The sequence below is a fragment of the Balaenoptera borealis genome, assembly GCF_965194805.1.
Source record: "Balaenoptera borealis genome assembly, chromosome: 11".
NCBI classification, from domain to species: domain Eukaryota; kingdom Metazoa; phylum Chordata; class Mammalia; order Artiodactyla; family Balaenopteridae; genus Balaenoptera; species Balaenoptera borealis.
This window is the reverse complement of record NC_138868.1, coordinates 92108756-92127535: the sequence shown is the minus strand read 5'-3', so window position 1 is coordinate 92127535 and position 18780 is coordinate 92108756.

The following is an 18780-nucleotide window of genomic DNA, read 5'->3' as shown; positions in this document are numbered from 1 at the left end:
TCAGAACCGTTTTTTTTTTTTTTTTTTCTTCTGTGGATTCCTTATATATGCGTTAGCATACAGTATTTGTTTTTCTCTTTCTGACTTACTTCGCTCTGTATGACAGTCTCGAGGTCCATCCACCTCACTACAAATAACTCAATTTCGTTTCCTTCTATGGTGAGTAATATTCCATTGTATATATGTGCCACATCTTCTTTATCCATTCATCTATCAATGGACACTTAAGTAGCTTCCATGTCCAGGCTATTGTAAATAGAGCTGCAATGAACATTGTGGTACATGACTCTTTTTGAATTATGGTTTTCTCAGGGTACATGCCCAGTAGTGGGATTGCTGTGTCATATGGTAGTACTATTTTTAGTTTTTTAAGGAACCTCCATACTGTTCTCCATAGTGGCTGTATCAATTTACATTCCCACCAACAGTGCAAGAAGGTTCTCTTTTCTCCATAACCTCTCCAGCATTTATTGTTTGTAGATTTTTTGATGATGGCCATTCTGACCGGTGTGAGGTGATATCTCATTGTAGTTTTGATTTGCATTTCTCTGATGATTAGTGATGTTGAGCATCTTTTCATGTGTTTCTTGGCAATCTGTATATCTTCTTTGGAGAAATGTCTATTTAGGTTTTCTGCTCATTTTTGGATTAGGGTATTTTTTTTTTGATATCAAGCTGCATGAGCTACTTGTATATTTGGAGATTAATCCTTTGTCACTTGCTTCGTGTGCAAATATTTTCTCCCATTCTGAGGGTTCTGTTTTCGTCTTGTTTATGGTTTCCTTTGTGGTGCAAAAGCTTTTAAGTTTCATTATGTCCCATTTGTTTACTTCTGTTTTTATTTCCATTTCTCTAGGAGGTGGGTCAAACAGGATCTTGCTGTGATTTATGTCATAGAGTGTTCTGCCTATGTTTTCCTCTAAGAGTTTTATAGTGTCTGGCCTTACATTTAGGTCTTTAATCCATTTGGGGTTTATTTTTGTGTACAGTGTTAAGGAGTGTTCTAATTTCATTCTTTTACATGTAGCTGTCCAGTTTCCCAAGCACCACTTACTGAAGAGGTTGCCTTTTCTCCATTGTATATTCTTGCCTCCTTTATCAAAAATAAGGTGACCATATGTGCATGGGTTTATCTCTGGGCTTTCTATCCTGTTCCATTGATCTATATTTCTGTTTTTGTGTCAGTACCATACTGTCTTGAATACTGTAGCTTTGTAGTATAATCTGAAGTCAGGGAGCCTGATTTCTTCAGCTCCGTTTTTCTATCTCAAGATGGTTTTGGCTATTTGGGGTCTTTTCTGTTTCCATACAAATTGTGAGTTTTTTTGTTCTAGTTCGGTGAAAAATGTTGTTGGTAGTTTGATAGGGATTGCATTGAATCTGTAGATCGCTTTGGTAGTATAGTCATTTTCACAGTGTTGATTCTTCCAATCCAAGAACATGGTATACCTTTCCATCTGTTTGTATTATCTTTAATTTCTTTCATCAGTGTCTTATAGTTTTCTGCATACAGGTCTTTTGTCTCCTTAGGTAGGTTTATTCCTAGGTATTTTATTCTTTTTGTTGCAGTGCTGAATGGGAGTATTCCCTTAATTTCTCTTTCAGATTTTTCATCATTAGTGTATAGGAATGCCAGAGATTTCTGTGCATTAATTTTGTATCCTGCTACTTTCCCAAATTCATTGATTAGCTCTATTAGTTTTCTGGTAGCATCTTTAGGATTCTCTATGTATAGTATCATGTCACCTGCAAACAGTGACAGTTTTACTTCTTCTCTTCCGATTTGGATTCCTCTCATTTCTTTTTCATCTCTGATTGCTGTGGCTAAAACTTCCAAAACTATGTTGAATAATAGTGGTGAGAGTGGGCAACTTTGTCTTGTTCCTGATCTTAAAGGAGATGGTATCAGTTTTTTACCATTGAGAATGATGTTGTCTGTGGGTTTGTCATATGTGGCCTTTATTATTTTGAGGTAAGTTCCATCTATGCCTACTTTCTGGAAGGTTTTTATCATAAATGGTTATTGAATTTTGTCAAAAGATTTTTCTGCATCTATTGAGATCATCATATGGTTTTTATCCTTCAGTTTGTTAATATGGTGTATCACATTGATTGATTTGCGTATATTGAAGAATCCTTGCTTTCCTGGGATAACCCCACTTGATCATGGTGTATGATCTCTTTAATGTGCTGCTGGATTCTGTTTGCTAATATTTTGTTGAGGATTTTTGAATCTATGTTCATCAGTAATATTGGCCTGTAGTTTTCTTTTTTTGTGACATCTTTGTTTGGTTTTGATATCCAGGTGATGGTGGCCTTGTAGAATGAGTTTGGGAGTGTTCCTCCCTCTGCTATATTTTGGAAGATTTTGAGAAGGATAGGTGTTTACTCTTCTCTAAATGTTGGATAGAATTCACCTGTGAAGCCAAATGGTCCTAGGCTTTTGTTTGTTGAAAGATTTTAAATCACAGTTTCAATTTCAGTGCTTGTGACTGGTCTGTTTATATTTTCTCTTTCTTCTTGGTTCAGACTCGGAAGCTTGCGCTTTTCTAAGAATTTGTCCATTTCTTCCAGGTTGTCCATGTTATTGGCATATAGTTGTTTGTAGTAGTCTCTCATGATCCTTTTTATTTCTGCAGTGTCAGTTACTTCTCCTCTTCATTTCTAATTCTATTGATTTGAGTCTTCCTCCTTTTTTTCTTGATGAGTCTGGCTAATGGTTTATCAATTTTGTTTATCTTCTCAAAGGACCAGCCTTTAGTTTTATTGATCTTTGCTATTGTTTCCTTCATTTCTTTTTCATTTATTTCTGATCTAATCTTTATGATTTCTTTGCTTCTGCTAACTTTGGGGTTATTTTGTTCTTCTTTCTCTAATTGCCTTAGGTGTAAGGTTAGGTTGTTTTTTCTAGATATTTCTTGTTTCTTGAGGTAGGATTGTATTGCTATAACCTTCCCTTTTAGAACTGCTTTTGTGGCATCCCATAGGTTTTGGATCATCGTGTGTATTCATTGTCATTTATTTCTAGGTACTTTTTTATTTCCTCTTTGCTTTCTTCAGTGATCTCTTGGTTATTTAGTAGTGTATTGTTTAGCCTCCATGTGTTTGTATTTTTTTTACAGATTTTTCCTGTAATTGATATGTAGTCTCATACCATTGGGGTCAGAAAAGATACTTGAAATGATTTCAATTTTCTTAAATTTACCAAGGCTTGATTTATGACCCATGATATGATCTATCCTGGAGAATGTTCCATGAGCACTTGAGAAGAATGTGTATTCTGTTTTTTATTTTATTTTATTTTATTTTTGTTTATTTTTTTGATGGAATGTCCTATAAATATCAATTAAGTCCATCTTGTTTAATGTATTATTTAAAGGTTGTGTTTCCTTATTAATTTTCATTTTGGATGATCTGTCCATTGGTGAAAGTGGGGTGTTAAAAGTCCCCTACTATGATTGTGTTACTGTCAGTTTCCCCTTTTATGGCTGTTGGCATTGGCCTTATGTATCGAGGTACTCCTATGTAGGGTGATTAAAGATTTACAATTGTTATATCTTCTTGTTGGATTGATCCCTTGATCATTATGTAGCATCCTTCTTTGTCTCTTGTAATAGTCTTTATTTTAAAGTCTATTTTGTCTGATATGAGAATTGCTACTCCAGCTTTCTATTGCTTTTCATTTGTATAGAATATGTGTTTCCATCCCCTCACTTTCACTGTATGTGTCCCTAGGTCTGAAGTGGGTCTCTTGTAGACAGCATATATATTGGTCTTGTGTTTGTATCCATTCAGCCAGTCTATGGCTTTTCTTTGGAGCATTTAATCCATTTACATTTAAGGTAGTTATCAATATGTGTGTTCCTATTACCATTCTCTTAATTGTTTTGGGTTTGTTATTGTAGGTGTTTTCCTTCTGTGGTGTTTCCTGCCTGGAGAGGTTCCTTTAGCATTTGTTCTAAAGATGGTTTGGTGGTGCTGAATTTTCTTAGCTTTTGCTTGTCTGAAGGTTTTAATTTCTCTGTCAAATCTGAATGAGTTCCTTGCTGGGTAGAATAATCTTTGTTGTAGGTTTTTCTCTTTCATCACTTTAAATATGTCCTGCCAATCCCTTCTGGCTTGCAGAGTTTCTGCTCAACGATCAGCTGTAACCTTATGGGGATTCCCTTGTATGTTATTTGCCGCTTTTCCCTTACTGCTTTTAATATTTTTTCTTTGTATTTAATTTTTGATAGTTTGATTAATATATGTCTTGACATGTTTCTCCTTGGATTTATCTTGTATGGGACTCTCTGTGCTTCCTGGACTTGAATGAGTATTTCCTTTTTCGTATTAAGGAAGTTTTCAACTTTTGTCTCTTCAAATATTTTCTCAGTCCCTTTTTTTTTCTCTTCTGCTTCTGGGACCCCTATAATTTGAATGTTGGTATGTTTAATGTTGTCCGAGAGGTCCCTGAGTCTGTCCTCGATTCTTTTCATTCTTTTTTCTTTATTCTGCTCTACGGTGGTTATTTCCACTATTTTATCTTCTGGGTCACTTATCCGTTCTTTGGCCTCAGTTATTCTGCTGTTGAATCCTTCCAGAGAAGTTTTAATTTCATTTATTATGTTGTTCATCATTGTTTGTTTGCCCTTTAGTTCTTCTAGGTCCTTGTTAAACGTTTCTTGTCTTTCTCCATTCTATTTGCAAGATTTTGGATCATCTTTCCTATCATAACTCTGAATTCTTTTTCAGGTAGACTGCCTATTTCCTCTTCAGTTGTTTAGTCTGGTGGGTTTTTACCTTGCTCCTTCATCTGGTGTGTGTTTCTCTGTCTTCTCATTTTTCTTAACTTACTGTGTTTGGGGTCTCCTTTTCACAGGCTGCAGGTTTGTAGTTTCCATTGTTTTTGGTGTCTGCCCCCTGTTGATAAGTTTGGTTCAGTGGGTTGTGTAGTGGGTTGTCCCTTCCTGTTGGAGGGGAATGGTGCCTGTGTCCTGGTGGGTGAGGCTGGATCTTGTCTTTCTGGTGGGCAGGACCATGTCCGGTGGTGTGTTTTGGGGTGTGTGTGACCTTATTATGATCTCAGGCAGCCTTTGCTAATGGGTGAGGTTGTGTTCCTGTCTTGCTAGTTGTTTGGCATAGGGTGTCCAGCACCGTAGCTTGCTGGTCATTGCATGGATCTGGGTCTTTGTGTTTAGGTGGAGATCTCTGAGAGAACTTTTGCCATTTGAAATCACGTGGGTCTCAGAGATCTCTGATGAACCAACATCCTTACCTTGGCTCTCCCACCTCAGAGGTTCAGTCCTGACACCCAGTCAGAGCACCAAGACCCTGTTAGCCACATGGCTCAGAAGAAAAGGGAGAAAAAGAATGAAATAAAGAAAGAAAGAAAAAATAAAATAAAGTTATTAAAATAAAAAATAAAAATATATTATTAAAAATAAAAAAAATAAAAAAGTAATAAAAAAAGAAAGAAAGGAAGAAGAGAGCAACCAAACCAAAAAACAAATCCAGGAATGATAACAAGCACTAAAAACTATACAAAAACAAAAACAAAAAAACGGACAGACAAAACCCTAGGACAAATGGTAAAAGCAAAGCTATACAGACAAAATCACCCAGAGAAGCATACCCTTATAAATTCACAAAAGGAGGAAAAGGAAAAAAAAAATTATATATATACATATAAAAGGAAGAGAGCAACCAAATCAATAAACAAATCTACCAATGATAATAAGCTGTAAATACTAAACTAAGATAAACATAAAACCAGAAACTAATTAGATGCAGAAAGCAAACCCCAATTCTACAGATGCTCCCAAATTCCACTGCCTCAATTTTGGGATGAATCATTATCTCTTCAGGTATTCCACAGTTGCAGGGTACATCAATTTGATTATCGAAATTTAATCTGCTGCTCCTGATGCTGCATGAAGAGATTTCCCATTCTCTTCTTTGTTCCCACAGCTCCTGGGGTTCAGCTTTGGATCTGGCCCTGCCTCTGCATGTAGGTTGCCTGAGGGCATCTTTTCCCCACCGCCCAGAAAGGACAGGGTTAAAATTACAGCTAATTAGGGAGCTCTGGCTCACTGGGGTCTGCGGGAGGGAGGGGTATGGAATGTGGGGTGAGACTGCAGCAGCAGAGGCCAGTGTGACATTGAAACAGCCTGAGGCACGATGTGTGTTCTCCAGGGGAAGTTGTCCCTGGATCATGGGACCCTGGCAGAGGCAGGCTGCACAGGCCCCCAGGAGGGGAGGTGTGGATAGTGACTTGTGCTTGCACACAGGCTTCTTGGTAGCTGCAGCAGCAGGCTTAGCATTTCATGCCCGTCTCTGTGGTCCATGCTGATAGCCGTGGCTCACACCCTTCTCTGGAGCTTGTTTAGGCAGTGCTCTGAATCCCCTCTCCTCATGCACGCAAAGCAATGGTCTCTTGACTCTTAGGTAGTTCCAGGCTTTTTCCTGGACTCCCTCCTGGCTAGCTGTGGTGCATTAGCCCCCTTCAGGCTGTGTTCACTCAGCCAACCCCAGTCCTCTCCCTGGGGTCTGACCTCTGAAACCTGATTTTCAGCTCCCAGCCCCCACCCACCCCGGCAGGTGAGCAGACAAACCTCTCGGGCTGGTGAGTGCTGGTCAGCACTGGTCCTCTGTGCGGGAATCTCTCCACTTTGCCCTCCGCACCCCTGTTGCTGCTCTCTCCTCCGTGGCTCCGAAGCTTCCCCCCCTCTGCCCACTCCCCATATCCACCAGTGAAGGGGCTTCCTAGTGTGTGGAAACTTTTTCTCCTTCACAGCTCCCTCCCTGAGGTTCAGGTCCCATCCCTATTCTTTTGTTTCTGTTTTTTCTTTTTTCTTTTGCCCTACCCAGGTATATGGGGAGTTTCTTGCCTTTTGGGAAGTCTGAGGTCTTCTGCCAGTGTTCAGCAGGTGTTCTGTAGGAACTGTTCCTCATGTAGATGTATTTTTCATGTATTTTTGGGGAGGAAGGTGATCTCCACGTCTTACTCCTCCACCATCTTGAAGCTATATCAGGAAAACCAAGTTTTATTGAATGCAATCTTTTTTGGTGGGTATGGGTCAAACCAATCCTCTTAACCTCATTTCATCAGGTTGAAAAGGACCTCCTGCTTCTTATTGTATATTTCTTATTGTATATGTGGATAAAATACACAGAATGAGATTATCTTCAAGGAATTTCAGGAGCTCCCAGCATATTGGCAAGGGTAGTAATGATGTAAAATCCCTAATAAATGGTTAGCAGTACTCATTTTGTGTTACTTCTTCTAATGTATCCTTTCTCTTTCAGGCCAGCTGCAGAGGAGTGATTTGGCAGCTGGTTTATTAGTTGCAGGATTTAGGTTATAGGTTTAAATTTTTTATTGGTGACCTCTGGATTTCAATAAACAACATCTTCACATTTTTCGACAGAGAGATTGTGCCCTCAAAGGCTCTTAGTAAATGGTGGTGGTTATTCTCATTTCTTTCTTCTTTTCCTCCATATCTCCTCTGAAGGCTGGGCCAGTCTATGTTGCCTGGGGAAATTTGGGAGAAGTAAAAAGCAAGAAAGTTTTCAGTGCATTAGGCAAATAGCATACAAAGGTGTGCAAATAGTTGCAAATGAGCTTTGGGTTTGAGGTCTGAAGCCAAGCAATTGTTGCTTCGTCCTGGAACATGCCCTTCTGGGTTGCAGTTCTTGTGGTCCATTCTAGTCTGAGTGCAAAAGGAGTGTCCAGGGCTCTCAGTTGAGATATTTCTATTCATTCCTCCTACCCTCTATCTCCTGGTTTCTGAAGCTGAAGCATTTATGGATGGTCTGGTCCTTTGGGTCCTTGCTAGGTGAAGTTGGGGAATTATGGTGTCAGATGAGTTCTGCCCAGAGATAAGTGAGATTCTTTGGGCAGACTTGGTGTCTTCAGGTGTGCAGCTTGTGTCTAGATACGTGTCAATAAGAGAGGAGGAAGAGTTAATACTGGGGTTGAAAGACTGGTGGGCAGATATGTTGAAATTTTGGGAAGAAAGGTAGAATTCATATCCCTATATAATGAAACCAGTAAGTGGAAATTATCATCTTGGCCTATTGTTCTTGCTACAGATAGGCCCATTGTCGTTTGGGCTGATCTAGACCAGAGCAGAATTCCAAACCTGTATCTTGAGGCTGTGCTATTCCTTCATTCATTCACTGGCTTATTCATTCATTCACCCATTGCATCCATTTCATTTATCCACCTATTTATTCAAGAAATAGTCATTCAGCACTTGTGTGTTGAGCTGGACACTTTTGATATAGAGAAAAGAGCCAGTTTCCCCTTCACATTGTAATAGGAGAGACACGGACAGATCAGTGATTATAGCATAGAGTTGGGTTGTGCTAAAGGCAAGCACAGTACAGTAGAAGAGGGACATCCCATGATGGCTGAGAAATGAGGCCTTAGCTGAGTCTTAGCAGATGAGGAAGGGTTAGCCTGGTGAAGGAGGAGAAGGGCCTTCTGGGCAGTGGGACGGTGTCCCACCATCTGGTTGAATATGCTTTTTCAAAACATTCTTTCTGTATCTTTAGACTGACCGGAAGAGACCTGATACTCTCTGGCGTCAAGATTCTTGCATGTACTGAATTTTCCTGACAACTTTGTGTCTTTTTTCTCTAGTGACTGTTTAATTCTCAGGAAAGTACATGGAAGCCACTGCTCAATTGATTTCAGGGAAGACTGAGATGTGTGTGCCTTTCTGGAGATTCCGCTTTTCTTTTCACTGAACTCACAACAGCTTCATAATGAAATTGTTCTGATTAAAATAATCCCTACTAACTGATGAAAGCTTGAATAGTCTTTGGAATTTCCTGTGAAGATTTGTATTCAATGGTGAGACCTGAGGTCAGGAGATGACGGTTTACAAAGGTGGCTGAAAGGGAGCTGTTAAAGAAATGTTTGACAAAATGAGTCAAATCCATGGCCTGGCATTATTCTTTGAAGCAAAGACCCAGCTTTGATCCTTTCAGACTGAACTGACAGTGATTCACAGCATACAGTGTTTTATCATTTATCCTGCTCCCAAGTATACCATTCCTCCTTTTGCTCAGCTGCAAGCTTTTGTTTTCATTTCTGGCTTTCTCACAATGACTGAGAGGACTGGAGGTATTACTTACATACAACAGATGCTCTTTCTGACTGTTGGAGAAATTGCCAAAGGTAACGGGCCTTTTCTAATGTCACATGAAAGTATCTGGATATTTTGTCCTCTCTTTTCTGACATGAAAAAAACAAAGGAGGCCTGAGGTTTGAGCATTGCCAACTCACATCAAGTCTAGGATCTCAGTGATGAGTGAGTACCCTCCTCCTACACCTGAGACACATATTTCGGCGAAGTTTGGTGGTAAACACTGAGTGACAAGAGGTGGCAGCTGGGTGGCTTGTGCCCTAATTGACGCCTGCTCTAAAAATTTAGAGGTCCTGATTTTAGACAGAGCTATCTGTCTTATGACAAGGCTGGAAAAAACCATCCAGATCAGAGAAAGCTTTTTAATGGGTCAGGGGTGGTGGATGATATGCACTGTGGTGGTTGGAGAAGGGAATTGAATCAACAGAGGAGGGAACTCTCAGCTTATATGGAGATTGAATGCATGACCTTGATCTCATTTCTACCAAACTCAGGCAACTGAAATTCTCAAGGGGTTGCAGGTGGAAATGGTAAAGTAGGGACGTTAGCATGAAGAATGCTCATGGATTTCAGATCTGGGTCTCCCACTCATGTGCTGTGTGGTTAGACAAGTTTTAGACAAGTTACTTAATCTCTCTATGTTCTCATATAAAATGGAGAGAATTAATTTCAGAATGAATAGTAAAGACTAATTAATTAATATTGAGACAAAAAGGACTGTACAAAAATGACTAAGTAAAGTGACTGTCACTCAATAAATAATACCTAAAAATAATATTAAAAAATTAACCAGAAAGTGAACTATGTGAGTAAGATAGGACTGAAGCACATGGACAATGGGAAACCTTTGTAAGGCAATTGACCACACAGTTGTCCTCCAAACTTCAAAGTCAATAATAACAGCAATAAAACAACAATAACAATGACAATTTGGGTTATAGTACGATTCCGATGTTATGAAATGGTGTGACCCTGACTCAGCCATGCTTCAATGCCGCCTGGCGTCCATTCCTCCTTTACCCCACTTGGGGCCTGAGCTTGACGCCTAATTAGGACTGCCTTCCTTCCAAATCTTGGGATCTGAAACCCTCTTAGCAACACAAAGGAAGTGGATAAAAAAATGGAAGAGCTAGTTAGCTGGTCTGCAGAACAGGCCCTGGACTCTGTTCACCACACAGCTCTATACCTGAGGGGCAGCAGAAAAGCACCAGAGGGAGATGGCAGGACCAGCTCTCTGGGAAGTGTATTCACCCAGCAAGATGCATGCCCAGGCAGAGAGGTCACAGAGCACAGAGGGACTCCCATCCATTAGGAAGATACGGCTCATTGTAGACTCTGCTGCTCCTTCATCACTGGAGGGAAGGGGACTGACAATTTCTCTCCCACACATTAAGAATGGTAGCTAACATTTACCAAGTGCCCACAGGCAGTCCTGTCTGGCTACAAGTCTCATGTTCTCAAGTTCCCTGCTAGGAAGTACCAAAAAGGAAGAAGTTGCTACTCTTCAGATCTAAAATACAAGAGCGTGAGCCCTTTGTGAAAACTATCCTAGATGTTGCATATACTGATGTTTTCTTTTCACCTTACCCTTTAAGCTTGCAGCATCTTTAATTATATCATACTTGACTCCAAGTGTTCTTTCTTTGGCTCTCAGCTTTTTAAACTGCCAGCTTAGTAGATGTTACTTTATTTTTTGTCTTAGAAATCCATACTAAGAAATTTGTAACAGTTATAGATGTATATATATTTTTAAAAAGCAATGAGTTATATTGTCAGATAAGCATTCCTGTTCTCTGTGCAGGGAATCAATTTCATTTACTTGTTAATAGAGTGAGGTCTGGGTGCCCTTATAAGATCTTATTTAGGCAAACATAGGCTTGTGAGGTTCTGCTAGAATGCACTAGGGTGCAGAGTTAAAACAAAAGAGATCCAGCTATATAATTATACACTCACTATTCTGAAAACTTCTCTATCCATGTCTTTTTCTAAGGAGACAGGACAAAAAAGGCAGCTCTATCACAGTGGAAATACCCTTCTTGGACTGGAATCTCTGATTCTTTTCTGTACTTTTAGAAGTCGGATGACTAGATGGAAGGGCTTTATAAATAGGAAAACCCCACCCTAATGTCACCTGTTAAACTACTATTATTAGTTCAGTAATTTGGTTCTATTCAGAGAATGTTTATTAAGTGATTTCTATGTACCTGGCATATTCTGAATGTTTTGGAGGGTTTTTTTTTTTTTTTTTTTAATCACAGGATTTAATTCTTCATCTCAAGGAGATTGTAATTTAATGGGAATATCTGGCATGAATATCTGGCATTCATGAACAAAATCAATTAGAGAACTTCAGTACTTAAATAAACGCAGAAAAATTTTAAAAAGTGTTTTGAAAATTTTAAGAAGTGTTTTGCGTATTAGGAATGCAGTTTTCAACCACAGTATTATTACACACACGTCACAATTGGTTGTGAGATTTGTTGCAGGTAATTTATTAGTAATAATAACTGAAGACCTAAAATTTGTGAATTATTTGTTTTTCATATGAATTAGGGTGGATTCAATAATTCCTAAACATCACTTGTTTCCATGCTGAAATATTTTCTTGAAGGAGAGAAAATCAGAGAGGTTGAAGCTAACGAACTGTAATTATCATAGTACTGCTTCTTGTTTAGGAGCTCCAGCCCTGGAGTCAGGTCATCTGAGCTCGAATCCCAGTTCCCTCACTTTGACCTAACATCGCTGAGACTCCTTGGTTTGCCATGAGGATTCAAGGAGAGAATCCCTGTGCAGTCATGTTCACCTTGCCATGAGGCAACCGCTAGATAAATGTCAGCCAGCGTCATTATTAGTTATGTACAGTGCTGGGTATGCAGCTATTATTCTAAGAGACCAGAAAAGGGAGCAAGCAATGCTGGCTGCAGTTAAGGAAGGCCTAAGAACAGGATCAGGCAAGAATGGTGCAGTTTAGAAGAAGCGTTCATTCCACTTTGGCTGCTCTTGTACCATCCTGCACTCTATGCCTCACTTCCTGTTTTCTCCACTACTGACAAGCCAATCCTGAATATTCTATTTGTTGTCCTTGGAGTTTGGCTGATCCTTATGTGATTGGATTGTTTGGCTTTGGGAAGGTGTGAAAGAATCAATGACTTGATTCTTTTCTTCTCTTTCTTCTTCACACACTAATGGATAAAAATGTCACTCCTGACTCCTATCTATCATTTCTGTTCCTCCACCAGTGCAGATTGGCCCCACCCAAGCCCCACCCACCTGAGGTGGACCTTTGCTCTATTCTTCAAACCATTTCTTTGCTATTGGTCAACACAACTGCATTTCCTTCTGTAACTCTTTCAAATCATCACTTCCCTTAAGCCCAATACTTACACTAGTTTTTTTTAAAATAAAATACTTTTATTACAAATATCTTAAACACATAAAAGTAAAGAATAATAATGAAGCTCCACAAACATATGAATATTCTTTAATTTTGAAGATTCTGCCCTTTTTGCCTTATCTCTATCCCTTTTGGCTTTTTCTGTGATGAATTATTTTTTTTTTCTGTCTATCCTTGAATTTCTATTTATTTGAAAAAATATGTTTGTTTGCAGTATTACCCAATGTGATGAATTATTTTTAATATTTTTTATTGATGTATAGTTGATTTACAATATTGCATTAGTTTCATGTGTACAGTGTGATGAATTATTTTAAAGCAAATTTCAAATATGTTATTTCATGACTGTGTGCTTGAGAACACATCTCTAAAAATTATGGGCATTTTCTTACATAACCACAATGTTGTTATCACACCTAACAAAATAAAAAATAATAGTTTGGTATCATCAACTACCCAGTCAATTATTAAAATTCCTTTAAAAGTTGGTTTGTTTGAATTAGGACTCACAAATTACATTGAGTTGTGTCTTAAATTTCCTTTGATATATGTCAATCTCCTTCATGCCTATCTCTCCACCTTCCACATTTTTTTAACCCACCATTGACTTACTGAAGAGAAGAAGGTAGTCATCCTTAGGACTGTCCTATATTTTGAATCTATCTATTCACTTCTTTTTTAAAAAATGAAGTAAAATTGATTTTCAATATTATATTCGTTTCAGGTGTACAACACAGTGATTCAATATTTTTATAGATTATACTCCATTTAAAGTTATTATAAAATATTGGGTGTATTCCCTGTTATGCAATACATTTTTGTAGCTTATTTGTTTATACACAGTGGTTTGTATCTCTTAATCCCCTATCCTTATCTTGCCCATTCCCCCTCCCCACTGGTAACCAGTAGTTTGTTCTCTATATCTGTGAATCTGTTTCTGTTTTGTTATATTTGTTCATTCATTTGTTTTACTTTTTAGATTCCACATATAAGTGAAAATATACAGTATTTATCTTTCTCTCTCTGACTTATTTCACTAAGCATAATACCCTTTAGGTCCATCCATGTTGTTGCAAATGGCAAAATTTCATTCTTTTTTTATGGCTGAGTAATATTTACACACACACAAATATATATATATGTATTTATATATGTCACATTTTCTTTATGTATTCATCTATTGATGGACACTTAGTTTGCTTCAATATCTTGGCTATTGTAAATAACATTGCTATGAATATTGGGATGTGTCTACCTTTTCAAGTTAGTGTTTTCATTTTCTTCAGATATATGCCCAGTACTGGAATTGCTGGATCATATGGTAGTTCTAATTTTAGTTTTTTGAGGACCTTCCATACTGTTTCCCATTGTGACTATACCAATTTACATTTGCACCAACAGTGTACTAGGGTTTCTTTTCTCCACATCCTTGCCAACATTTGTTATTTGTGTTCTTTTTGATAATAGCCATTCTGACATCTGTGGGACAATATCTCATTGTGGTTTTGATTTTCATTTCTCTGATGATTAGTGACGCTGAGTATCTTTTCATGTGCTTGTAGCCATCTGTATGTCTTATTTGGAAAAATCTCTATTCAAGTATTCTGCCATTTTTAATTGGGCTGTTAGTTCTAATTAGTTCTAATAGTTCTAATAGTATATTGATGGAGTCTTTAGGGTTTTCTGTAATAATATCATGATATCAGCAAATAGTGACAGTTTTACTTCTTTCCTTCCAATTTGGTTGCCTTTTATTTCTTTTTCTTGTCTGTTTGTGTGGCTAGGACTTCCAATACTATGTTAAATAAAAATGGTGCAAGTGGGCATCTGAGGAGGAAAAGATTTCAGCTTTTCACCATTGAGTATGATGTTAGCTGTGGGTTTGTCATAAATGGCCTTTATTATGTTCGGATATGTTCCCTCTATACTAACTTTGATGAGAGTTTTTATCATAAACAGATGTTGAATTTTGTCAAATGCTTTTTCTGTGTATTTGAGATGATAATGTGATTTTTATCCTTCCTTTTTTTAATGTGATGTATTAACAGTGATTGATTTGCAGATATCGAACCATCCTTGTATCCCTGGAATAAATTCTACTTGATCATGGTATATGATCCTTTTTCTATATAGTTGAATTCAGTTTGCTAATATTTTGTTGAGTTTTTTTCATCTATGTTCATCAGTGATATAGACCTGTACTTTTCTTTTTTTGGGGGGGGGAGTGTCTTTATGAGTCTTTGGTATCAGGGTGATGCTGGACTTGTAGAATGAATTTAAGGTTGTTCCCTCCTCTTCAATTTTTTGGAATAATTTGAGAAGGATAGGTATTAGCTCTTCTTTATATGTTTGGTAGAATTCGCCTGTGAAGCCATCTGGTCCTGGACTTTTGTTTGCTGCAAGTTTTTTAATTACAAATTCAGTTTCACTAATTTAGTGATTAGTTTGTCAGATTGTCTATTTCTTAATGACTCAGTCTTGGAAGATTGTATGTTTCTAGAAATTCATAATTGCTATTCAGTTGTGCAGTTTGTTGGCATAAAACTGTTCATAGTACTCTCTTATGTTTTTTTAATTTTTGTAATATCATTCGTAATTTCTCCTCTTTAATTTCTTTTTTTTTTTTGGTTGTTGTTGTTTATTTAGGTCCTCTCTCTTTTTTTCTTGAAGAGTCTGGCTAAAGCCTTATCAATTTTGTTTACCTTTTCAAAAAAAACCCTCATTTTCATTGACTTTTTCTACTTTTTTGTGGTCTCTGTTTTATTTATTTTCTCTCTGATCTTTATTATTTCCTTCCTTCTGTTGACTTTGGGCTTTGCTCGTTTTTCTTTTTGTAATTCCTTTAGATGGAATCTTAGATTGTTTATTTGTGATTTTTCTTGTTTCTTGAGGTAGGCCTGTATTGCTATAAACTTCTCTTTTAGAACTGCTTTTGCTTCATCTCATAGATTTTGTAAAGTTGTGTTTTATCTACATTTGTCTTGAGGTATTTTCTGATGTCATCTTTGATTTCTTCATTGACCCATTGGTTTCTTAGTGGTATGTTGTTTAGTCTCCATGTGTTTGCGTTTTTCCCATTTTTCTTCCTGTAATTGATTTCAAGTTTCTTACTGTTATAGTTAGAAAAAAAAATGCTTGATATAATTTCTTTCCTGTTAAATTTGTTGATACTTGTTTTGCAGGCTAGCATGTGATCTATCCTGGAGAACATTCCATGTGCACTTGAAAAGAATGTGTATTCTGCTCCTTTTGGATGGAATGTTTTGTAGAAATCCTTTAAGTCCAACTAATCTAATGTGTAATTTAAGACCACTATTTCTTTACTGATTTTATGTCTGAATGACCTGTCCATTGATGTGCTTGGGGTGTTAAAGTCCTCTCCTATTATTGTTGTATTGTCATTTTTTCCCTTTATATCCATTAATAATTGCTTTAGATGTTTAGATGTTCCTACACAGTAAGTTCCCTACATATGAACCTTCAAGTTGTGAACTTTCAAAGATACGAACATGCGTTTGCATGTCCAATCATGTAAGTTAGTTCATGTGTCTGGCGAACATTGTTATGTGCATGCAGCCTCTACAAGTGTTTGTACCTTTGTGTACTTCATTGTACAGTACTGTATAGAGTACAGTGGTACAATATCTTTATTTCAAGCCCAGGATGTCCAGAAGCAAGTGTAAAAGCAGCGGTGATATAGCTGGTTCTGCTAAGAAGCACCAAGCACCAAGAAAGGACAAAGAGAGACAAGAGGGAGAAGAAGTAACTGAAGAGCCAAAGAGACTCACAATGCAGGAAATGGGAAGGGGATTTTCTTTATTTGAGGAGGTACTGTTAGTTTTTGAGGCACAGGACCCGAATGTATCAATAGAACGGTACACGAAGGTTGCAGCAGCCATTCAGAATTCATTCCAGTGCTACCATCTCATCTATGTTGAGAAAAAAAGAGCTACTACTCAGACATCGCTGGATCATTTTTTCAAGAAGGTAGATAGAATTGAATCCAGCAAGGAACCAGAACTTGTGTCATCAAGGTCAGGCGTGAGTGAAATTGCAGCTTGCCCTCTGTCTCCTATTGCTGACGATCCTTCGGCTCTACCATCTCCTACCTCCTCTCCCTCCTCCACTCAGTAACTCTTCTTGCCTGTTCACTTGATGCCAGCTCCTGGATGCCAGTTGTTGTATTGTACTACTGTACTTTTTAAGGTACTGTACTGTACTGTAAGATTTAAAATGTTTTTTTATTTTTTGTGGTTGTGTGTTTTTTATGTATTGTTTGTATAAAAAGTATTATAAACCTATTACAGTACAGTACTATACAGCTGATTGTGTTAGTTGGGTACCTAGGCTAACTTTGTTGGACTTATGAACAAATTGGACTTACAAATGCACTCTCAGAATGGAACTTGTTTGTAAGTAGGGGAGTTACTGTATTAGATGCCTATGTTAACAAAAGTTATATCCTCTTATTATATTCATCCCTTTATCATTATATAATGCCATTTTTGTCTTTTGTTGTAGACTTTTAGCCTTATGGGGATTTCCTTGTATGTGACTTATTGTTTTCCTCTTGCTGCCTTCAGAATTCTCTTTTTATCTTTAACTTTTGCCATTTTAATTATGATATGTCTTAGTGTGGGTCTGTTTGGGTTCATCTTGATTGGGACTCTCTATGCTTCCTGGACCTGGATATCTGTTTCCAACTTCAGGATGGGGAAGTTTTCATCCATAATTCTATCAAATACATTTTTGGACCCCTTTCTCTGTCTCTCTGTTCTCCTTGTGGGACCCCTGTAGTGTGAATGTTAATTTGCTTGATGTTGTTCCAGAAGTTCCTTAAAGTTATCTCATTAAATTTTTTTTTCTTTTTGCTGTGCTGATTGGGTGATTTCCATTATTCTATCTTCCAGATCACTTATGCATTCTTCCATATCACCTAGTCTGCTGTTAATTCCTTCTAGTGTGCTTTTCATTTTAGTTATTGTATTCTTCAGCTCTGACTGGTTCTTTTTTATATTTTCTAGTTCCTTGTTAAAATCCTCACTTTGTTCATCTATCCTTTCCCCTGGTCATTTAGCTTTCTTATTACTAATGCTTTGAATTCTTTAACTGGTAAATTATTTATCTCTGTTTCATTAGTTGTTTTTTTAAAAAATTTATTTATTTATTTATTTATTTTTGGCTGTGTTGGGTCTTCGTTTCTGTGCGAGGGCTTTCTCTAGTTGCGGCGAGTGGGGGCCACTCTTCATCGCGGTGCATGGGCCTCTCACTATCACGGCCTCTCTTGTTGTGGAGCACAGGCTCCAGACGCACAGGCTCAGTAGTTGTGGCTCATGGGCCCAGTTGCTCCGCGGCATGTGATATCTTCCCAGACCAGGGCTCGAACCCATGTCCCCTGCATTGGCAGGCAGATTCTCAACCACTGTGCCACCAGGGAAGCCCTCATTAGTTGTTTTTTCAGGTGTTTATTGTTCTTTTGTTTGAAACCAATTTCTCTGTCTTCTCATTTTGCTTAACTTTCCCTGTCTCTGTGAAATTAGGTGAAACAGTTACTTCTTCCAGTCTTGAATGGGTATCCTTGTTTTGGAGCATCCCTTTGCAGTCTGCATGTGCCCAATGGCTTTGGTGGGAGTGCTGGAACTGAAGTGACCACAGGTCACATATTCCCTCAGGGTGTGCTAACAGCTATCACATTGTGGGAGATGTGGCTGGAGATTGGAGGGGTTAGAGTTAGAGCCAGGTGTGAGACTGGGCTTCTCCTATGCTCAGTGTTTGTCACTGCCTTTTCAGGAGTGGGGTTTTGTCCCAAGGTACTGAAGCAGAGGCCCTGAGGGTCGGGTCCAATCTGCTTCCATTCCCTCTAAGTGTGCACTCTCCCCCATTCCAGCATCAGCACTTTCACTCCAGACAGAAGCAGCACTGGAGCAAGAATGGCCGGAGCGGGCACTCTGTGTGAGCTGGGTACATGCTTATGTGGTTCTGGCACTCCAGTCAGAGTTCACTCCTGATCTACTGCCTCCACAAGTGCCAGTAATGGTTATCCTTGCCCCATTCAGATGCAGTGCCAGGTCTGTGCCATCTCCCACAGCTGCACTATTTTTTGCAATGGCCACCTTTGCCCTAGTAAGGAGCTGTGCAGGAGCTAAAGCGGCTGGAGCTGGTGCTCAGTGTGGGCTAGGGTGCGTGCTGCGGTCATGGGAAATGAGCCAGAGTCCTGAGCAGTTTCAATCTGCTTCCTCCTCCTTGTTCCCA